We start from the raw sequence: 21,903 nt of genomic DNA on the forward strand, positions 1-21,903 counted from the left end.
ATTCCCTTTATTACCAAATCACATTACACCTTTCATGGGGGAAATTTTCAAGAATACCCAATCATCTTCTTTGAACTCCAAATCCCTACGACGAACATCCGAATAGAACTTCTGATGACTCTGAGCAGTCTTCAACTGCTCTTTAATGATCTTAACTCTTTCCATAGCGTGATGTACGAGGTTTGGCCCTATCAACTCTATTTGCCCAATCTCGAACCACCCAATGGGAGACCTACATCTCCTTCCACATAAAGCCTTGAACGGTGCCATCTGAATGCTAGCATAATAGCTGTCATTGTAAGCAAATTCTATGAGTGGAAGATGATCATCCCAGCTACCCTTGAAGTTAAGAACACAAGCACGCAACATATCCTCGAGCGTCTGAATAGTCCGCTCTGCCTGCCCGTTAATCTGTGGATGGAAGGCTATACTAAGATTCACCTGAGTACCCAAACCTTGCTGAAATTTCTTCCAAAAATTTGCCGTGAACTGAGCCCCTCGATCGGAAATGATAGAAACTGGAGTGCCATGCAACCTGACTATTTTTTTGATATACAACCGAGCATACTGTTCTGCTGTGTTGGTAGTATTAACTGGCAAAAAGTGTGCTGATTTCGTGAGTCTATCTACAATCACCCAAATTGAATCAAACTTGCGAGGAGTGCGTGGTAATCCTACCACAAAATCCATATTAATCGTTTCCCACTTCCACATTGGAATTTCTATGTTCTGTGCCAACCCACCAGGCCATTGGTGTTCGACCTTCACTTGCTGACAATTCGGACATATTGCCACAAAGTCCGCCACATTCCTTTTCATGTCATTCCACCAATAGACTTCCTTAAGATCATGATACATTTTCGTAGAGCCCGGGTGCACGGAATACCTAGAAGTCTGAGCCACAGTTATGATCCTCTCCTGGAGACCATCTACATTTGGAACACATAGACGCCCTTGGTACCTCAGTGTACCATCATCCATGCCAAGAATAAAAGCCATAGTTTTATGTTTTCGAATACCCTCTTTCAATTGTACCACCAATGGATCATCGTATTGCTTCTCTTTGACATCCACGACAAGCAATGATTCAACCCTATTTTGCAAAATTACCTCTCCTTCACTAAAGTCTGCAAGACGAACTCCTAAGCTAGCTAACTGGTGAACCTCCCTGGCCAACAACCTTCGACATGCCTCCAAGTGAGCCAAACTACCCATAGATTTCCGGCTAAGAGCATCCGCCACAACATTGGCTTTCCCCGGGTGATATAGAATATCGATGTCGTAATCCTTGAGTAACTCAAGCCATCTTCTCTACCTCAGATTCAACTCCTTTTATTTTAAAATATATTGAAGACTCTTGTGGTACGTGAATACATTCACATGGATCCCATACAAATAATGATGCCAAGTTTTCAATGCAAAAACCACCGCCGCAAGTTCCAAGACATGTGTTGGATAGTTCTTCTCATTATTCCTGAGTTGCCTCGAAGCATAAGCTATAACCTTGTCGTGTTGCATTAACACACACCTAAGCCTGATCTTTGAAGCATCGCAATATACCACAAACCCATCTGTATCCTCTGGCAGGGTCAACACCAGCGTCGTAGTCAATCTTGATTTCAACTTCTGGAAGCACCTTTCACAAGCATCAGACCATTAGAACTTAACCGCTTTCTGAGTCAATTTAGTCAACGGAGAGGCAAGAGTAGAGAACCCCTCAACAAACTTCCTGTAATACCCTGCTAAACCCAAGAAACTGCGAATCTCAGTTGGCATTGTAAGTCTAGGCCAATTCTTCACCGCAACAATCTTTTGAGGGTCAAGCAAGCCTGTTAGACGCTATCTACCCAATTCACCATTGATCAAGAGAAGACATAATTTCGTTAATTAGACAATAGGGAGATCATGTACATAATACTAAATCATTCATTAGTTACTTCACTATTAAGTCTCAAAATACACATATGCTTTTAGTTTGAGTGGAACAAGTGATCAAACACAACATAACTTGTTTGACTTTTCTAGCACCCATGTACAACCCACATAGTGTCTACGGAGCCTCTAAAAGATACAAAAGAGTGTTATGATAGTGTCGGCCACAAGGCCCCGACTATACCTCGAGACGTGATAATAATATGAACAAAAGATACAGTACGTGACTCCTGGATGGAGTGGGGCTCACCAAGTCTACTGGCAAGATGATGTACCACTATCGCTTATCAATACTGCCTGTTATGGAACCACATGCATCCAATTAAAGATGCAACGCCCCCCGGCAAAAGGGACGTTAGTACTGTCGAATAGTACTAGTATGTAAAACTAAATACTATCTCAATAGAATGAATAATAATACAAGGGGGAACAGTCAAGAATTCAATAAGAGCTTCAAATAATACTAAAACATCAAGTTAAGGATCACATAAGTTTTCAAGTCAATTTTCATGTTATTAGGTTGGGTGATCTTTAATGATGATATACCATAATTCAAAATATCATCGTATTCTTACACGGAGTCCGATCACCACCCGATCGGCTAGGTCGTCTCATTTGAGACATCAACCATAATCACAATTTCATTATAATTTCCAGCATACTCACCACCATGTGTGCAGCATGGCGTCCGATCACGGCCCGACTGGCTAGGCTGTCTCACCCAAGACATTACCTTTTTCAGTCAATCATCTCACATCATACTTCTATCATATACTTTCGATTCATTGGCACTAGTGGACACAATTATAAAGTCATTCTTGGCACTTGGCTGTATTTCATAATTCCAGTTTCCCTTTCCACATTCAAACATCATTATCATTATCAACAACAATAAGGCTTCCCATTCAAGAAATTAAATTCACATATGAGCAATTTGGGAATCTTAGGCACATAGAGGCCTTTTATACAATTTGGCATAACAACGTTTACTTCGATCTTGACTTGAAGTCTTAACATTTTTAACACATATTCCATGTTTTGAACACATTCTCAATGATAAGGTGATATGATGAAGCGTTTACAATACATATTGAGCATATATCCTTCAACACAAGCACATTCGGAATAGCCAATTCTATTATGATCAATTTGGGACTTACACCAATTACATAAACACTGTGGGATTCAATTCTAAGAAGAAGGGGGTTTAGCCAACATACCTCAATTGAGCTTCCTTTAAACTCTAAAACGTTCCGGAATTCTTAGAAACTTCGATCTATTTTAGAAATATAATAAGTTGTACCAAAATTAGGAAGATGGTTATGATTCTAACTCATTTAAGCACATTATCAAACACTAGGTGTGCATTAATGTTTTTAAGGCGTTTTTTGAAAGATTCCATCATTCCCCAACTCATTCTCTACCATTATTAGCTCACAACCTTCCCACAATGTTTGCTAACACATGCATGCAAGATAACGACTCCCATACCCAATAATTGTCTTGCTAATTACCCATTCTTAGATAAATTTCGAAATTAAGGTCTAGGGTGAAGAATCTTCCCTTTAGGATGAAGAGTTTCTTTGTTAATGATCAATGATTGAGGAAGAATTGATGGATAATAGGTTGAAGGTTACTCCCACACACTAAGCACTCTTTCTCACTCTAAAAGTATCAAAGGTTTCTCAAATTGGACTATAGCCTATGTTTTATCGAAGTAGGGTCGGGTTATAAAAACCCAAAAAGGAAGCTCCGGAACAGGGTATGCGGTTCGCATATGCGATCGCATAATACTTATGCGGTATGCAGAATAGGCCGAATAATTGCCCTCCAGAACTAGGCAAATATGACTCGGTTTGCGATCATTATACGGCCCGTAGACCTATTTTGCGGTCGCATAATGCACCGCAGAACCTCCCTCCAAAAAATCTCAAAGCTGGATATACGATCACAGTGCGGCCCGCGAAATGGTTTTGCGGTCGCATAATGGGCCACGAAAATGACATCAAAAATGGCCCAAAAAACTGTCTCACTCTGCGACCATTATGCGGTCCGCATAGTGATTCTGCGGCCGCATAGTGGGACGTAGAAGTTCATTTCTTCTGTCCAAAAATATTTTTTCTTTACTTTCCAGTGCATTGTTCAACCCAAAAAGTCCGAGCCGCGGCGAGGTTGCAACTAAACTTCAAAGCCTAGTTCGGCACCAAGAAACATTATTTTTCCTTTGCGAAATCTTACTGAGCCTTACACATGACAGTGGGGATTTCTTAAAGTACGGACTAAACTTTGATTTTTGACGTCCAGACTTGGTCCACAACCACCTAACACCACCCCAACTTATTCCCTTGGGCTTTTACTCATACTTCAAAGCTCCAAATAGCTCGAATTCATTCCATAACATCTATAAAGCTCGGAATCACTCCTACAAGGCATAAAAACACAATAAGTGCAAAACACTATCAATTAAAGCTCAAACATGAATAAAGTACAATGAATTAGAGTGCGATAAGCTACTAAAATACGTAATTATAGCCTACCATCAACGAACTCTGGCAAAGAACCATCCTGCATGCGTAATGGATAAAATGGCCAAACCGATGTTATGGCTCTATCTTAGAGATGAGATACAAGGCACACAAAACAAGTATAAGGAACCATACTTAACATCTCATTGTTGCGACGTGCAACCCGATCCAAATATGACACTGTTGCGGCGTGCAACCCGATCCAAACATGACACTATTGCGGCATGCAACCCGATCCACACAACATACCTATGGCGGCATGCCACCCTATCCAAATAACATATCTGTGGCGGCGTGCCACCCGATCCACACATAACAATCAATAAGGAAACACCCATCAAGCCGTAATGCTTATACTTACGAAATGCCCGAATATTGACCACAAGCACTCCAAGTGCATAATATAACCCTGGGGAGACGGATAGCGCCATACGCTAAAAATACCTAAGCATGACTAAGGTGAAATAAATGTCCTGCATCTCGAGAGCCATCTTATACATATAATACCACAAGCTATACGGGATCACAGCACATGAACGAATAATCAAGCCATCTCACAATCCATATGGCATAATAGAGTATTACATAGAATAGCTTACGCCAGGGATAACATCCAATGCTGAATGAGACTCCTCCATAAGCAACGCTATGCTGAATGAACACATCCGACCTGATGTAGAGAACACATCCACATTAGACCCACCAACGGACCTCAAGCCGATTTTGATCATACCATATTGGGCCAACATCCTTTCAAGGATCCATAATAGCCCTATTCATGACACACACGAGCAGCCGTCCAATCTAAACCAAACTCCCACAGTCCACAACCAAATGTATAGAATGCCTTTCAGGCATAAACTCTAACATTAGCGATAGTACCAGAATCTACATACTTGGTTTTCAATCCTTAACAATCAAGTGACTAACATGTCTCACTTATACAATTTTCCCGTGGGATATGCTCCCACGACCTTCCACACCAGGTAGCAAAGTATGCACTTCTATACCGCCAACCGTACTAATTCTGTAAAGCAAATCAAGAATCTGCAAATCAATACACAATTCCTCTTCCACAAAACACCATTCTTAGGCGACACTAAGATAATTCCAGATTACTCTGAACATCTGAATTCTTCCTAGCTCATCCGAGCTCAGAGTTCATGACATTCTTATCAACACTGAGCCGCAACCTTGATCCTTAACTTCCAATTCCCATGCCGCTCACTGCACCTATCATGCTTCTACACGAGAGTACCAAAATTCATCATAACCACTGAAACTACTAGTAGAATAAACACTTCATTGGATAGAAACCTTTCACTTAACTCATTTCAGAAGAACCATTGCAACACACAACTGAATTCTCATAACCGTAGAAAATACAAACCTCAAGTCGTGGTCTAAAGCGTCATAGCTCTTACAGGATATATTATACATAACAAGGCTATTAGAATCAAATACCTCCCAAATCAATACAATTATAGTGGTTGTCACGCCCGCATGTACAACCACCAACCACCTGTATAACTTAACACGCCGAAGGAACTGATCATTGCAACAATCATGCTGATTTAAACTATTACTAACCGACCCACTTCCTCGAATTTACTCTTGACTTGAATTAGAAATAATAATAATAATAATAATAATAGCTCCATTCAAAAATATAACAAAACTCAACAACACTCATCCCGAGTGACCCAATTCACGAGACCACATCGTCTCAATACCCATGAACCATCTCACATCATCCTCACGCGCACAATGGCATCTCCAACTAGTACACCCATTCTGAAAGACCTTCCGCAAATTAGGAATTGTTTCTCCCATTTCTCAAATACTGCCCCGCAGACCCGATGATAATATAAAAAATTCCCTAAGTATTCTTCACACTCTGCTGCAAAATCCCGGTCTTTAGCCACACAACGAACCCAAAATCTATAGGCACCGTGCTTACATTCTTGAACCTATTAGAACCACTATTCAGAGTCACCCACCATGGCCTGATCCCGAATATAACAAACTTCACGCTCTGCTAGCACATGAACACTCCCAAAGAAGCAACCAGATGGATACTTTTCCTTGTATATCACATTCACAAGAAGCATAAACTCTGAGTCTTCCCAAAACCTACACATGAGTCGATAAGGCAAAATATAACACACATTCATCAAGTTCTTTTCTCGAATTACCCCTGATGTTTTCTTTTCTTAGTCATATATAATCTACCAATGCACCGATAACTAGAAACCGCACAAGCAGATAACCACGCAATCCAATCATAGACGGTGGGCTCCCCCACTTAGCCTTAAGCTACAATCACATAAAGCCTTATGCTACAATCGCGATTCCTCCTTCGTAATTACCATGATTTAGCACCGTTAACCCACTAAATTCTCGCAATCTCATGTTTACATTTCATAAAATATTCTGAATTATCAACCACAATCGCACATTCGACCTCCTGACAGTCGCACCATCTTCTTCAAGCGATCCAAGCTCACATCCCAGTACATGCCTCCCACTGTGTAAAAAGTAGAACTCTTCATAGAGCTTCATCAAGAATCACGAAACAATTAACCTGCTAATAGGAGATAGCCCGCCTGTGGTATTCCATTTCGACATCTTCTAACGACATTGCCCTGGTTACAACTACCACGAAATCAGCAAAACCTCCTGAGCCCATGCTCATCCATCAGTTGTAAAAGTTTATTCATTCCCTATTAGCATCCACTGAAAGTCCATCCATACGTTTCAAATTTGAAGTCAGGTTGCCCCCAAAAACGATAAGCAAGCATTTCACACCCCTCTTCCTTTCAAGTTAACTCATCTCTGGCATATTCAATCTTCCTCAGTACAATAGCCACCGTCCCAAATGAAATTTATAGACTTAGCCATTAACTACCATAATCCCTAAATCGCTCTAAACTTCCTCAAAGTATGTGGTTATCTTACCACAGAATCCATATGTTACTCTGCCACTCCCACTTCGGTTAAACCATTTCTTTTAAGAAACTTCTCGTCCTGTGCTTTTCATACTTGACCTGCTAGCAATTCAACCACCGCGAGACACCTCCCACCATGTCTTTCCTCATCCTTCGCTACCCAAATTCTGCCTTAAATAAAAATTCCATCTCTATAGCACCTAAACTAATAAATTGCTACCAACTCTAAGCCTCCTCGAAGATCATCTTTCTCGAGCCATCAGCATTAGAAACACCGATTCGATTCTGAAGCCGCTACACACTGCCATCTCAGACAACCGCTTCTCAGGCACCATTTCACAATACCCTGCCCTGAAGGCAAATCAAAGAAGACCACAACACCGACGAGCCTTAGTGCGTTCAAACAGAGACAATGACACCACATCAGAAATGAGAATTCCACCACTCTCAAAAATATCAAGTCTCGTTACTCCATCAACCGAAGCCTAAACATCCATAGTCCGATCGTCTTTCCTCTGCTGGAATTAAATGTCGAACCTCTAAACCATGAACCGAGTAGTCCTCTTTTTTAGTCATTCATTGCCGCGGCACATAAATAAGTACCTTACCATTTATACTAGCACTGTGCGATAACCACTCATGAACATCATAATGTACCGTGCATAGCCGCGAAATCGTAGGCAACACAAATCATTGCGCTGAATGACAGAACATCCCTCCATGAGGCGACGACAATTGCCCAATCAAATACGCAGGGGGAAACATCCTGTACCACATCTTCAGTACCATTACAACTCCTCGATGCCCAATTGATAACAAGCTTTCTACATCGCATATGATTGATTAGGAAGGAAATGAAGGCATAAGCTTCAATGGAATAAAATAGCACGATGAGGAATCAAGAAGGGAAGTGCTCCTAACAGCCTTGTAGCCTCTTGAAGATAAGTACACACGTCAGCGTACCGATCCGCTAGACTCTACTATACTTGCTCATAACTCGTGAGACCCAAGTGAACCTAGAGCTCTGATACCAAGCTGTCACAGCCCAATTTCCACTATAGGTCGTGATGGTGCCCAACGTCGCCGTTAGGCAAGCCAATAGTGAACTATCAATTTAATTATTCATTTTATTATTTCTTTGAAATCATGAATCTTGTTGGGCGGAGACATAAATGCGTTAAAGTCGTAAATAAATACAATTTAAATAATATACAAGTAAAAGTGTATCGAGGTTAAGCAAACCATAAACAAATTCTAGAAATATTCCAAAATCCGGTGTCACAAGTGCATGACCATCTACTAAGGAGTACAATAATAATACAACATTTGTTCGGAATGTAAATAAGACAAGATAAAGTAAATTGTACAATGGAGACTCTGTGGGCTGCGATACATAGCCTGAAATGCAGATCACTGTAGATTCTCCTCAGCAGCTGCGCCTATGTGCCAAGATGACCACCAATTGAACCTGTCAGATCCTGCATATTTAGTGCATAAGTGTAGCATGAGTACGTAAATCAATGCATACCTAGTAAATATCTGGCCTAACCCTAAAGAAGTAGTAACGAGGGGTCGACATCGACACTTACTAGAGGTCCAATAAAGCAATATGATAAATCATAAGTAGATATGAAGCACAACAACAATAATGAAGTAAAACAGTAAGTTACATAATCTTCCAAAATTTCTTTTAAAGATATAAATTTCCCAGTCTCGTATTCTATCTCAACAACTCAGATATATCAAGTGCCAATATCAAACGGATAAGGAATACCATATAAAATGCCAGGCATCAGTGGAGGGATAATCTCGTGAATATTTGGATTACTAGCGATATAACGCACGATTATGCTGAGGTCGTACGTCCCGATCCAGAATAATATGTACACTGCCGAGGGTTGACCGGCACAAACCATAGATGCATCTATTATACCGCTGAGGCATTCAACCCACTACACGAGAAAGGAATGAACTTATCAAATTATGAGACACGTGCTTACCATACAGTACATGAGCATAATGTGAATATAACCTTTACCGTTTCTCAAATAATTGGCCAACAACTCAAGGTGATAAAGCTCGGCCTATTATATATATGTATTTATAAATCAATTTCAATTATAAATTCAATTATTTAAGCTAGCAAATGGAGTTCAAATAATTCAAATATTACATGATAGAATCCTGAGTCTACCCGGACATAAACATGCTTTAGCTACGTACGGACTCTCGTCACCTCATGCGTACGTAGCACCCACAACTAGTAGCACAAAATAATTACATAATCTAGGGGGTATTTTCCCCTTCACAAGGTTAGACAGGAGACTTGCCTCGCCTTGAAGTTCCATAACCGGCTCCAATACCCCTCTAACTCTTCAATTAAAATCCAAACGATCTGAAACTAGTCAAACAATGTGCAACTCAATCAAAATATACTCCAATGCGTATATTTTAACAATTTACAATGATTCTCAACTACGCTCGAAACGTCAACAAATTCAACCCTCAGGCCCACGTGCCCGTATTTCGAAAGTTCTTGAAGATAATCATTACCCATAACACCACGAACCCAAATATATAATTTATTTCTAATTTCATGTCCAATTTCGTGGTCAAAATCCAAAAATACTAAATTTCTGGGTTTTCCTTCCAAATCCCACAATTTCCACATATTTCATGCTTAAATTCATATATAAATCATGTATTTAACTTACAATATGTGGGAATTACTTACCTGGAAATAGATGATGAAAATCTACCCTTGAAGCTCTCTAACAATCAGCCAAAACAAGAAAAAAATTGAAGTTTGCCCAGGCCCTTCCTCTTCGCGATCGCGGGAATACCTTGGCGACTGCGAAGGACAAATTCAGCTGCCCCAGATTTCAATCTATGCAATTGCGACAAAAGCTACGCAATCGTGAACCTCTGCCTGATCAGCCTTTGCGAACGCAAGCCCATCTTCGCGAACGTGAAGGCCAAACCTTCATGCCTCAGACCAACACCTTCTGCGATTGTGAACCTATCCCTACGATTGCAAAGAAAAACTTCGCCATCTCCTAGACAATACTACGCAATCGCGATGAACAACCCAAACACCAGAAACCAGCTATCACAAACAAAGGGAAAATGGTCTGAAACCATCCCGAGACACAGTCAAGGCCTCCGGGATCCCGTCCAATCACACCAACCAATCCTAAAACATAACACGAACCTTCTCGAGGCTGTAAAACACACCAAAAATCATCAAAACTATGAATCTATGATTGAAACTTTTCTTTAAACTTTCAAACATTCAAACATCGACAACGCTTCCGATTTATACTTAAACACACCGGAATGACGCCAAACTTTATGCTTAAGTCACAAATCATGATACAAACCTATTTCAAAGCTCGGAACCCCAAACGGACATCGATAACAACAAAGACCACTTCAAACCAAACTTAAGGGATTCTTAAGCTTTCAAAATGCCAACTTTCCATAATAAGCGCCGAAATGCTGCCAGACCACCTAATACTCAACCTGAACACACACCCAAGTCCTAAAGCATCCTACAAACCTATTGGGACCTTCAAATCTTGATTCCAAGGTCATTTACTCAAAAGTCAAACTTTAGTCAACTCTTCTAACTTAAAGCTTCTGAATTGAGAATTTTCCATCTGAATCAATTTTTAACTTCCCGAAATTCGATTCCGACTATGCGTACAAGTCATAAAACATGAAGTGAAGCTACTCAAGGACTTAAACTACCTAACAAATCACTAGAGATCAAAACGTTCGGTCGGGTCATTACAACGTACCTTCATCCTCACAGACTGAAATGACACTTACCCCTACCTTCTAGACTACGAGGCAAACTAATAGTGTTTCACCTTCATTCTATTTTGATTGTAACGAAGGGCTTAAAAAGTACCTTTTCAAATCTCTCAAAGCCTACTGGCATTCCGGGGTCCATTCGAAGTTGTTTTTCTTTTTGAGCTGGGAGAAGAAACAGTGGCATTTCTCTGATGTCCGAGAAATAAACATGCTCAAAGCGTCCAATCTCCCTATGAGCCTTTGAACTTCTTTCATGCCGACATCTGGTTCGGGATGTCTTTGAGGTATTTGATATTATCGGGGTTTACTTCAATTCCCCTTTGCGATACCAGAAATCTTAAGTATTTGCCGGAGTTGACCCCGAACGCGCACTTCTCAGGGTTATGCTTCCTTAGGATGTCAAAAGTTTCTTGTGAATTCTTAAAATGATCACCTATGTTTAAAGACTTAACAAGAATGTTGTCTATAAAATCTTCCATGGTTTTCCCTGTTTGTTTTTCAAACATCTTGTTTACGAGCCGTTGATAGGTGGCTCCTGCGTTCTTTAACTCGAAGAGCATCACATTGTAGCAATATGTGCCCAAATTCGTTATGAACGAAGTCTTTTCCTGATCCTCCAGGTTTATCTTAATTTTGTTGTACCTAGAATAAGCATCGAGGAAACTTATTAACTCGTGCCCGGCCATCGCATCAATCATTTGATCGATGTTTGGCAGTGGGAACAAGTCTTTTAGGCACGCATTATTCAGGTCCTTATAATCTAAACACATGCAAAATTTATTGTTCTTCTTAGGAACTACTACTACATTAGTTAGCTGTTTGGATATTTTACCTCTCGGATCGAACCGATAACAAGTAGGCGAGTTACCTCTTCTTTGACGAATATATTCCTTGCCTCCGCAATAGGGCATTTATTTTATCTTACCGGATGGATGTTGGGATCCAAGCTTTGCTTTTGTATGGCCACTTCCGTTGGGATACCTGTCATGTCCGCATGTCACCATGCAAAACAATCGGCATTATATTTAAGAAATTCAATACAGCTAGACCTGAGCTCGAGGTGGAATCTTGTCCCCAAGTGGAATTTCCTCTCCAGGAACTTTTCAAATAATGCAACCTGCTTGAGCTCTTCCGCTGTGGATTTTGTTGCATCCCACACTTCTGGTACCTATAAATATCTCGGCACCTGATAAGATTCTGATGCTTCTTTCCCCTGTCTAACTTCACTTGATTCGGGAGCAGGTGTCGATTCATGTAATTGCTATGCCACATACTCATTCCCTTTGCTACTGGATACCGAAATCACATTCATCTCCCTTGTTGCCGGTTGGTCGCCTCTTATCTGTTTGATTCTTTCGGGTGTCAGGAATTTCAGCAACTGATAATACGTTGATGGTACAACTCTCATCTCGTGCAACCACGGTCTTCCCAGAATAATATTATAACCCATATCACCGTCCACCACTTCAAAAAGAGTCGTCTTTATCATCCCTTTGGCGTTCGTGGGCAACAGGATCTCTCCTCGGATTGTCAAGCTTGCGAGGTTGAATCCGGCAAGGAGTTTTGTGGCCGGAACTAGAGTCTCTTGCTATGGGTTATTGATACCTTCATCTTTGTTTCTGCCAAGAAGGTGACCCCGTTGATCTCGTTTGCCCCTAAGATCATGTTGATCGTCTGGTGCGGGGGATCTTCTCCTGCTTTCGAGGTCTCCACGTTATCATGGTTGCGACCATAGTTGTTCTTGGCCTGGTCACATAGGAATTCTCTGAGATGCCTATTTTTCAGTATTGTTGTCACCTCTTCACGCAGATGTCGGTAGTCCCCAGTTCGGTGGCCATTTGTCCCGTGGTATTCACACCACAAATTGGGATCCCTTTGGCTGGGATCGGACCTCATCGGCTTCGGGAACCGTGCTTCTTCAATGTTCCTCATAGCCGATACCAAATCTACTACACTTACATTGAAGTTGTATTCTGATAACTTGAGGTAGGAAGGATCCCGTGTACCTGATGTTTCTTTCTCCTGCAATGATCTGTTGTTCCGACCGAGATCAATTCTTCTGTCGGTAACGAACTTGTCTGCCGACCGGAAACCTCAGCCGCGTCCTTCAGCCCGCTCGTAGGGCAAAAACAGGTCCCTCGAAGACCGTCTATTCATGTTGAAATTATTTTTTGACTTTTCTTTGTTCTTCTCTTGTCCTTTTGCAGATGACGGGAAGCCAGTATGATCATCTTCAATCCTTATCTTAAACTCGTACTGGTTGTGGACATCTACCCTAGTCGTGGCTTGGAATTCAAGCAAGCTTTCCTTCAATTTTTGGGAAGCGTTTGAACTTCTCAGATTTAGACCCTTGGTGAATGCTTTAGCCGCCCATTCATTTGGAATAGCCGGGAGCAACATCCTCTCCTTTTGGAATCGGGTGACGAATTCCCGCAGCAACTCAGACTCTCCTTGTGCAATTCTAAATATATTAGCCTTTTGGGCCTGCACCTTTTTGTCCCCGGCATGGGCCTTAATAAAAGAGTCCACGAGTATCTCAAAGGAATCTATGGAATACTCGGGTAACAGTGAATACCAAGTCAAGGCTACCCTCATGAGAGTCTCTCCGAATTTCTTCATCAGAACATATTCAATCTCGTGGGGAGCTAAATCATTTCCCTTCACCTCCATTGTATAGGTGGTAATATGCTCCTGAGGGCCTGTAGTTCCATCATACTTTGGCACGTCGGGCATTTTAAACTGCTTCGGGATCAATTATGGTGTCATGCTTGGTTTATACGACAACTGAGTATACTTCTTTGAATCCGGCCCTTTCAATATCGGTGGTGCACCCGGATTTGGTCCATGCGGTCGTTCACTTCCTTCATAAACCGTAAGAGTTCTCTCTTGAAGGGATCATTCTTATTATTGGGGCAGGATCCGCTCCCTCCAGCCCCATCGCAGCCAACCTTGCCACTTGGGGTGTTGTTATCGACCCTCTGCGTTGTTTGAATCACGGGAGCACCGGGAGGAACTGGAACTCGTCCATTCGTATTATTGGAAGCCCCCGCCAATGCCTGCATCAAATCCTTCATAACCTTATCATGTTGTGCGAGATGGCCTATCCGCTTGTTACTCTTGCAGGACTCTTACCGCTTCAACATCATGCTCCTCTTCAGCATCATCCGGAGTCACCTCCTGTGCATATCGCGGGTACCGCCTGTCATGGACCGGCGTAGCATCATTTCCCTCATTGCGAGTGTCGCTGACTCAATCCTCGTGGTGAGGCTGGTCTCCTTGGGCCTCAAGACTGTGTGTGTTGTTAACACCATTATCTGCAATTGTTTGTGATTTTTTGCTACGACAAATAATCAAAACACGTTAATAAAAGAGGCAAGAATCAACTTAAGTACACGGCTGTCTAGGCCCCACACTGGGCGCCAAACTGTTTATCCGTAAAATGGTATAGTTGAATTTATACGTAGTTTCTAGACAAGTGTATTAATTTGATCATGAAATAATAAAATAATTGAAGAAATATGCAATGCTTTGCCTTGAAATGAAGATAAAATAGCAGAAATAGTAATTCCAGGAGTAGGACTTCCGGGCACAACAACAATGAAATCAAGGAGTAAGAAGATAAAATTGTATAAAGTTTTGAATCGATTATAACATAAGTTTGCCAGAAAATTCATGTCTGTTACAATGATAACAAAGCTTACTATTTATAGTTGCACCTAGGGAACAAGGTCCTAGGATCATGACCTCCTTTAATAGTAATTATGAGGGTCGTTGAAGAATGTGTAACGGTGAGCATAAATGATAAATTCTTTGTAACGGGCAATGTACAAATGCTGTGGAATACTCTCCATTAAATGCTACCGGGCGACAAGTATTTATTGCATCTTTATGAGTGTCATTCTTTTGTTGAAAAACGGAACAGTTGTCTTCGGTTTTAACTATCCTTCGCCTTCAGCTCCACGTGTCACTCTCTTATTCATCCACTTAGCATAGCATATTTTACCCTATACAAGGCTCTAAAAGTACTGTTACTATCTTTAAGGTTGGTCGTACCTGTTGTTTTCAAAGTAATGTGAAACTATCATTAAAAGTATGATGTATATTAAAATACTTTGGCACTTTATTTTGTTAGTTGTAATGTGATATATGCATATGTTTGCAGGTACCTTCTTTTTAACAAATTTTTCAAAAACTTAAAAATATGGTTCTAGCATATTGTAATGACCTGATCGGTCATTTTGAGCCCTAGCTCATCGTTAGGCAATTTGAGACCTTGAGTAGCTTCATTTCATGTATTAGGACTTTGTACGTATGGTCGGAATTGAAGTTTGGGAAGTTTATAGTTGATTCGGATGGCAAATTGTCGATTCAGAAGCTTTAAGTTGGAAGAGTTGACTAACGTTCGACTTTTGAATAAACAAACTCGAAAATCGTGATTTGAAGGTTGCAATAGGTTCTTTTGATAATTTCGGACTTGGGTTTATGTTTGGCTTGAGTATCATCGCTCGGGAGCATTTTGACGCTTATTGTGGAAAGTTGGCATTTTGAAGGTTTTAGAATTTCCTATGTTTGTTTTGAAGTGAACTTTTGTGTTATCGATGTCCATTTGGGATTCCGAGCCTTGGAATAGGTTCCTATCACGATTTATGACTTGTACGCAAAGTTTGGCGTCATTCCGGAATGTTTTGATACGATTTGGACGCGTTCGTCGAAGTTTGGAAGTTTGAAAGTTTAAAGAAAGGTTTTGATCGCCGATTCATAGTTTTGATGTTGTTTGGTGTGATTTGAGGCCTCGAGTCAGTTTGTGTTATGTTTTGGGACAGGTTGATCCTCGAGTTGGATTTGAGGAAGTGCTGGTGTTGCTGAAGACTGGTGTCATCGCACCTGCGGAAGGAGTAGCCGCAGGTGCGGTCACGCAGGTGAGGAAGGGGTCATAGCAGGTGCGAAATATGTGGAGGGGACCTTGGAGCACAGTTGTGAGGAATATTCCGCACCTGCGATGTTGCAGATGTGGAGAAGATATCGCAAAAGCAGATTTGGCCAATAAGGCCTGGGGCCGCCGAAGCGGACTTGGTCACGCAGGTGCGTGAGCACAAAAATGCTTGTTGTCCGCAGAAGCGGAAGTGCATCTGTGCTATTTGGGCCGCAGAAGCGGAGGCTGCTGGCTTGAGCTGGAGCCGAACCTGTGATCGATTTTCTGCACGTGCAGAGCCGCAGAAGCGGCTATTTGACCGCATATGCAAAGTCGATGGGCACTAGGGTGATTTTAATTCGAGACTTAGCCCATTTCTCCCACATTATTTTTTGGTTTGGGCAATTTTTGGAGCTCTTCAAGAGGGGGTTCTCATCATTTATTACAAGGTAAGTACTTCCCACGTATTGTAAGTTAATTTCAAGGATTTAAACATGAACATTAGTGGAAATTGTGGGATTTTGGTAGAAAACCTAGAATTGATAATTTTGGATTTTGACCGCGATTTTGGAAATGGAATTAGGAATAAATTATATATTTGAGTTCATAATGTTATGTGTAATGTTTATCTTCGAATAGTTTTTGAATCCGGGCACGTTGGCCCGAAGGTTGACTTTGTTAACTTTTTTAGCGGAGTTAGGAATCATTATAAATTTGCTAAATTGTACGCATTGGGGTATATTTTGATTGATTTGCACATTGTTTGACTAGTTGTGAATTGATGGCCATCATTTCAAGGTGTTAGAGAGATGTTGGAGCCGGTTATGGAACTTCGGAGCAAGGTAATAGAGAGATGTTGGAGCCGGTTATGGAACATCGGAGCGAGGTAAGTCTCCTGTCTAACCATGTGAGGGGGAATTTACACTGCAGGTGATATTCTTGTTATATGCTACATGTTGTGGGAGATGCGCACGTATGAGGTGACGAGTGTCCGAGCGTATGCTAGAATTCCTGATTATGTTCGGGTAGACTTAGGTTCACAACATGTTTTAATTATACTAATGGAGTTATCCATGCCTGTTTAGTACCTTTATTTCGCGTTACGACCTAAGACTAGGCTTGCGTAGAGTGACAAACTCGCTATTGTAGAGAGTTGACGGGCTACTTGATTAGCCGCATAATAATTATTCTTCCCCCCAACGAATTTCTCCCGCGTTGGGTGTTTTCATCGAAAAGCTTCCTTAAATTTCATAACTCACACGTATATTAGTGAGTGGGGTCAAGGACCCGTTAAATCGTCTTATTCTTATAGGATCAGGACATTCGCCTTAACAGGATTATGCACCACACTCTTATGGGATCGGGTCGTTTGCCTCGGCAGGATACAATATCATATTCTTATGGGATCGGGTCGTTCGCCTCGGCAGTATCATATTCTTATATGATTGGGTCGTTTGTCTCAGCAGTATCACACTCTTATGTGATCGCATCGTTAGCCTCGGAAGTATTATATTCTTATAGGATCGAGTTGTTCGGCTCAGTATTTCTATAAAATACTTTTATGGGATCGGGCCGTTCGCCTCGCCAACTTCATGAAACACTCTTATGGGATCGATTCATTCGCCTTAGCAGAATCATGCGTAATATTTGATAAGAAGCCAGTGTATCCATGAGTTTTCCTAATTTGAATTGCGACGTCCTATCTGGTGGGGACTATATTATATATACATACTCCGGTTAAGGAGGTAACCGATAATTGAGAGCTTGTGTTTACTGTTCACAGGAAGATCATACCACGTACCTATATTTGTTTACACTTTTTGTTACCATGCCTCATACATGTTTACTTTCTATTGTACTTGATTTATTGGACCGCTAGCAAGTGTCAATGTCGACCCATCGTCACTACTTCTCCTGGGTTAGGCTAGATACTTATTGGGTATGCGTTGATTTACTTACTCATGCTACACTTCTACACTTATTGTGCAGGTATATATATTCCTTGTGGTCTTTTGGGCGCATCTATTGTGGGGACTTTACGGTGAGTTTCACCCCATGTTATGATCCGCAACATACTAAGTCTCTATCAGAATTATTTACATTTTTCCTGTCTAATTTGTATTCCAGACAAATGTTGTATTGTCATTGTACCTTCTAGTAGATGCTCATGCACTTGTGACACCGGATTTCGGGGGTGTTGTAGAATTTGTTATGGATTGTATACATTGATACACTTTCCCTTATTATTTTAACAAAACTGTACGTAAATACGATTTATTTTATTGCTCTGACCCCCTTATCTACGTAAGATTCATGATTTTAAAAATAATAAAATGAATAATTAAGTGTTGGCTTGCCTAACGGCGACGTTGGGCGCCATTACAACCTATAGTAAATTTTGGGTCATGATACATATGTAATTCCTATGTTCCTATAGTGCCATTATAGTAAGGCATTATAGGACTTCCTATTTTTGCTCCTAGAACAAACAAAGTTCTGTTACTATGAATTTGTTATGTTCCAATTTTGGCTCCTATATCAACTGAAGTTGTGTCCCCATAATTTGTTCTGTTCCTATTTTGGTTCTTTGATGAATGTATGTTAAAATATTTTGGCTCTCTATTTTGTTGGTTTTAGTGAATAATGGCATTAAATTTGTTCTGTTATGTTGTTAACAACTTTGTTCCTATATAACATAAAGGTCCTTTATTTGAAAATAAATATGGCACCTTAGGAAATAACTTACACATGAATAACTACCATTAAAGTTTGGACAGAATTTTGAGCATTTCAAATTCATTGGAGTTTTTGCAAACTTCTAACTTTATGCCTCTATATTTGCAAATATAAATACTCTTTTGTAATTAATCTTTGATCTTTGAAAAGATTAAGAGATGTGATGATACGATCTGAGATAAGCAAAACAACAGAATATGAAAAATTCGAGATAAACAAAATAGCGGAATATAAAAATAACAATAATTAAAGAAAAAATAATTATAGGTTTGATTAAGATAATCAAAAGTAGTATGAATAATGAAATATAGAAGATTTGTGTCCCGTTGGTGGCTTAAGGTCTCGAGAAGCTTCGTATATGCATTATGACTTGCGTGTGTAGACGGGTTTGATTTTTGGATGATTCGGGATTGATAAGGATTGATGATTTTTGTTTTAGAAGCTTAAGCAGTAAGAGTTGATCGGAGTTTGACTTTTGTGTTGACGACTCTGGAATGGTGTTTTGATAATTCTGATAGATGTGTATGGTGATTTTGGACTTAGGCGCGTGTCCAGATTTGGATTTGGAGGTTCGTAGGTTAATTTGATGCATTTTGGAAAAAGTTGGAAAGTTGAAGGTTTGGAAGATTGAGAGGTTTGATCGGGAGTTGACTTTATTAATATCGGGTTCAGATTGAGATTCCGGGAGTTGGAATATATCTGTTGTGTCATCTGGGACTTGTATGCAAAATTGACGTTATTCTGGGTTGATTTGATATGATTCGGCATGAGTTGTAAAAGTTAAAAATTCATAGTTCAATAAGCTTGAATTGAGGTGTGATTCATGGTTTTGATGTTATGTTTCGGGATTTGAGGCCTCGAGTAGGTTCGTAGTATGTTTTGTGACTTGTTGGTATAATTTGACGGGGTCCCGAGGGGCTTGGGTGTATTTTGGATCATTGGTTGAGAGACTAGTGAAGTTATGAAATTTGGAGTTTGAACATGATCAATATCGGGTCAAGACGACCTCTTTTCAGTGTTTTGAGTGCGCGAGCAGGTCAGTAGCGTGTATTATGATTGAAATTCATATATAGTTTGTGTCTGGTAGGTTCCAGATGAGTTTCGGGGTGGTTTCGGATAATTTCGATGAAGTTTGGGATTGCTGGTGCTGGTCCTTCGCAATTGCAAACTTTTTGTCACAATTGCAAACTCTTTGTTGCAATTGTGAACTGTTGGTCGCAATTACGAACATATAGTCGCAATTGTGAACATCTGCAATGGCAAACTTTTGGTCGCAAATGCGACATTTGCAGTTCGGTTAAGAGTTGGAATTTTGGGACTTTAGCTCATTATTTCATATTTTGAACCCTACACTCGGTAGGAGGCGATTTGGAGAGGGGATTTTCATCTATAATCATTGGGTAAGTGATTTTGATCAATTTCCAACTATTTCAGATGATTATAAATGAGATTTAACATCAAAATTATGAGAATCAAAGGGGAATTTTGAGAAACTTTGTCTATGTTTTGAAAAATAAAAATTTGGGATTTGAAAGTCGAATTGGATTCGGGGTTGACTTTTGTTGATTTTTGAGAAATTGTGTAAAGATCATAGATTTATTTATTGGAATTGATATCTCTTGCATTATTTGATGTTATTAAGTCGATTTTTGTTAGATTTGAGCCGAGCGAAGGTGAATTGTAAAGCAAAAGCTATTTTAGAATATTGATTTAGCTTCTTTGAGGTAAGTATCTTGCCTAACCTTGAGTGGGGGAATTACCCCTTAGGCATTAAGTTGTATGTGCCATTTGTGTAATGTGAAAGCCGTGTACGCGAGTTGACGAGTACGTACTTGGTTTATATGTGCAAATTATGTCGGTTAAAAATTCGTAGATACACTTAAGTACCTATTTGGAATTGTTAGCGTAAGTTATATCTTTTATTCGTTATGCCTACTATCATATGCTTTATTTGAAGTTGTCGTTACATGTCACATTCCTTACTTATTGAGTTTGCTCTTATATGCTTTATTTGAAGTTATTATCACTTTTATCATTATGTGATTTCTTTTATTGTGGAGTTACTCTTAGTTGAAATTATTGTTACATGATATCCTTTTGTTGCCGGGTTATTCGCATGCATTTAGAAGTAGTACTAGTTCGTGACATCTCTTTCATTGTTATCCTATTCATACACTAGAATTCGAAGTTTTCATTTCATAGAAATACTCTCACTATTGAGTTTATCCTTAAACAATTAATTGGAATTGAGGTTATCGATAGTCATTAATCTATTTTAATTGAAGTTTTGTTTAAAGTGGGGTGTTGTCCCTTGTCGAGTTACTTTTTTGTTCATTTTGTTGTTATTGAGATTCTATATACATTTTGTTGAGCCGTGGGCTATTTGTTATGAAACTATTGATATCGTTGCATCTTTGAAAAGGTTGTGCCTATGGGCACTTGTGATACGAGTTGATATGTTGTGTTGTTGTGATGATAGAACATGTGAATTATTGTGTGGTTTAGTTTTTGTTATGCGGAGTATAAGGGTGACACTTCATCGTTGTTGGTATGCGGGGCATAAGGGTGGCATCACACTGTTATTGAATGTACGTTGTGATATGGGTGCCTACTGTGTTATTGTCCGGGCAGAGCGATAAGGGTGGCAATTATACAGAGTGATACTGGTGGCTATCAGAAAGATAAGGTTGACTAATGATGATGTCTGGGTGGAGTGATACGGGTGGCTATCAGAGAAATAAGGGTTGCAATGTCAGGGGTGATGTGTGATGGCTTGGGGACATTGTGTTGGTGATTTTTGTGTGATGATGTGCTTTTCCTTGTGTATGTCATACACCTTGCGTGACTTGTTTTGTTGCTTCGATGAGCTACTCGATGTCTTTGATATTACTTGTTGACTTGGGCTGCAGTAGTACACTCGCACAAGCATACAGTGTAGCATGCCACTTATACTAGTTCAGGAGTATGAAACTTGACCTTTATTGAACATACACAGGTGTTCTTGTATTATCCATTTTGATGTTGTTATTGAGCC

Source organism: Nicotiana tabacum, chromosome 17 (assembly GCF_000715075.1).
Source record: "Nicotiana tabacum cultivar K326 chromosome 17, ASM71507v2, whole genome shotgun sequence".
NCBI classification, from domain to species: domain Eukaryota; kingdom Viridiplantae; phylum Streptophyta; class Magnoliopsida; order Solanales; family Solanaceae; genus Nicotiana; species Nicotiana tabacum.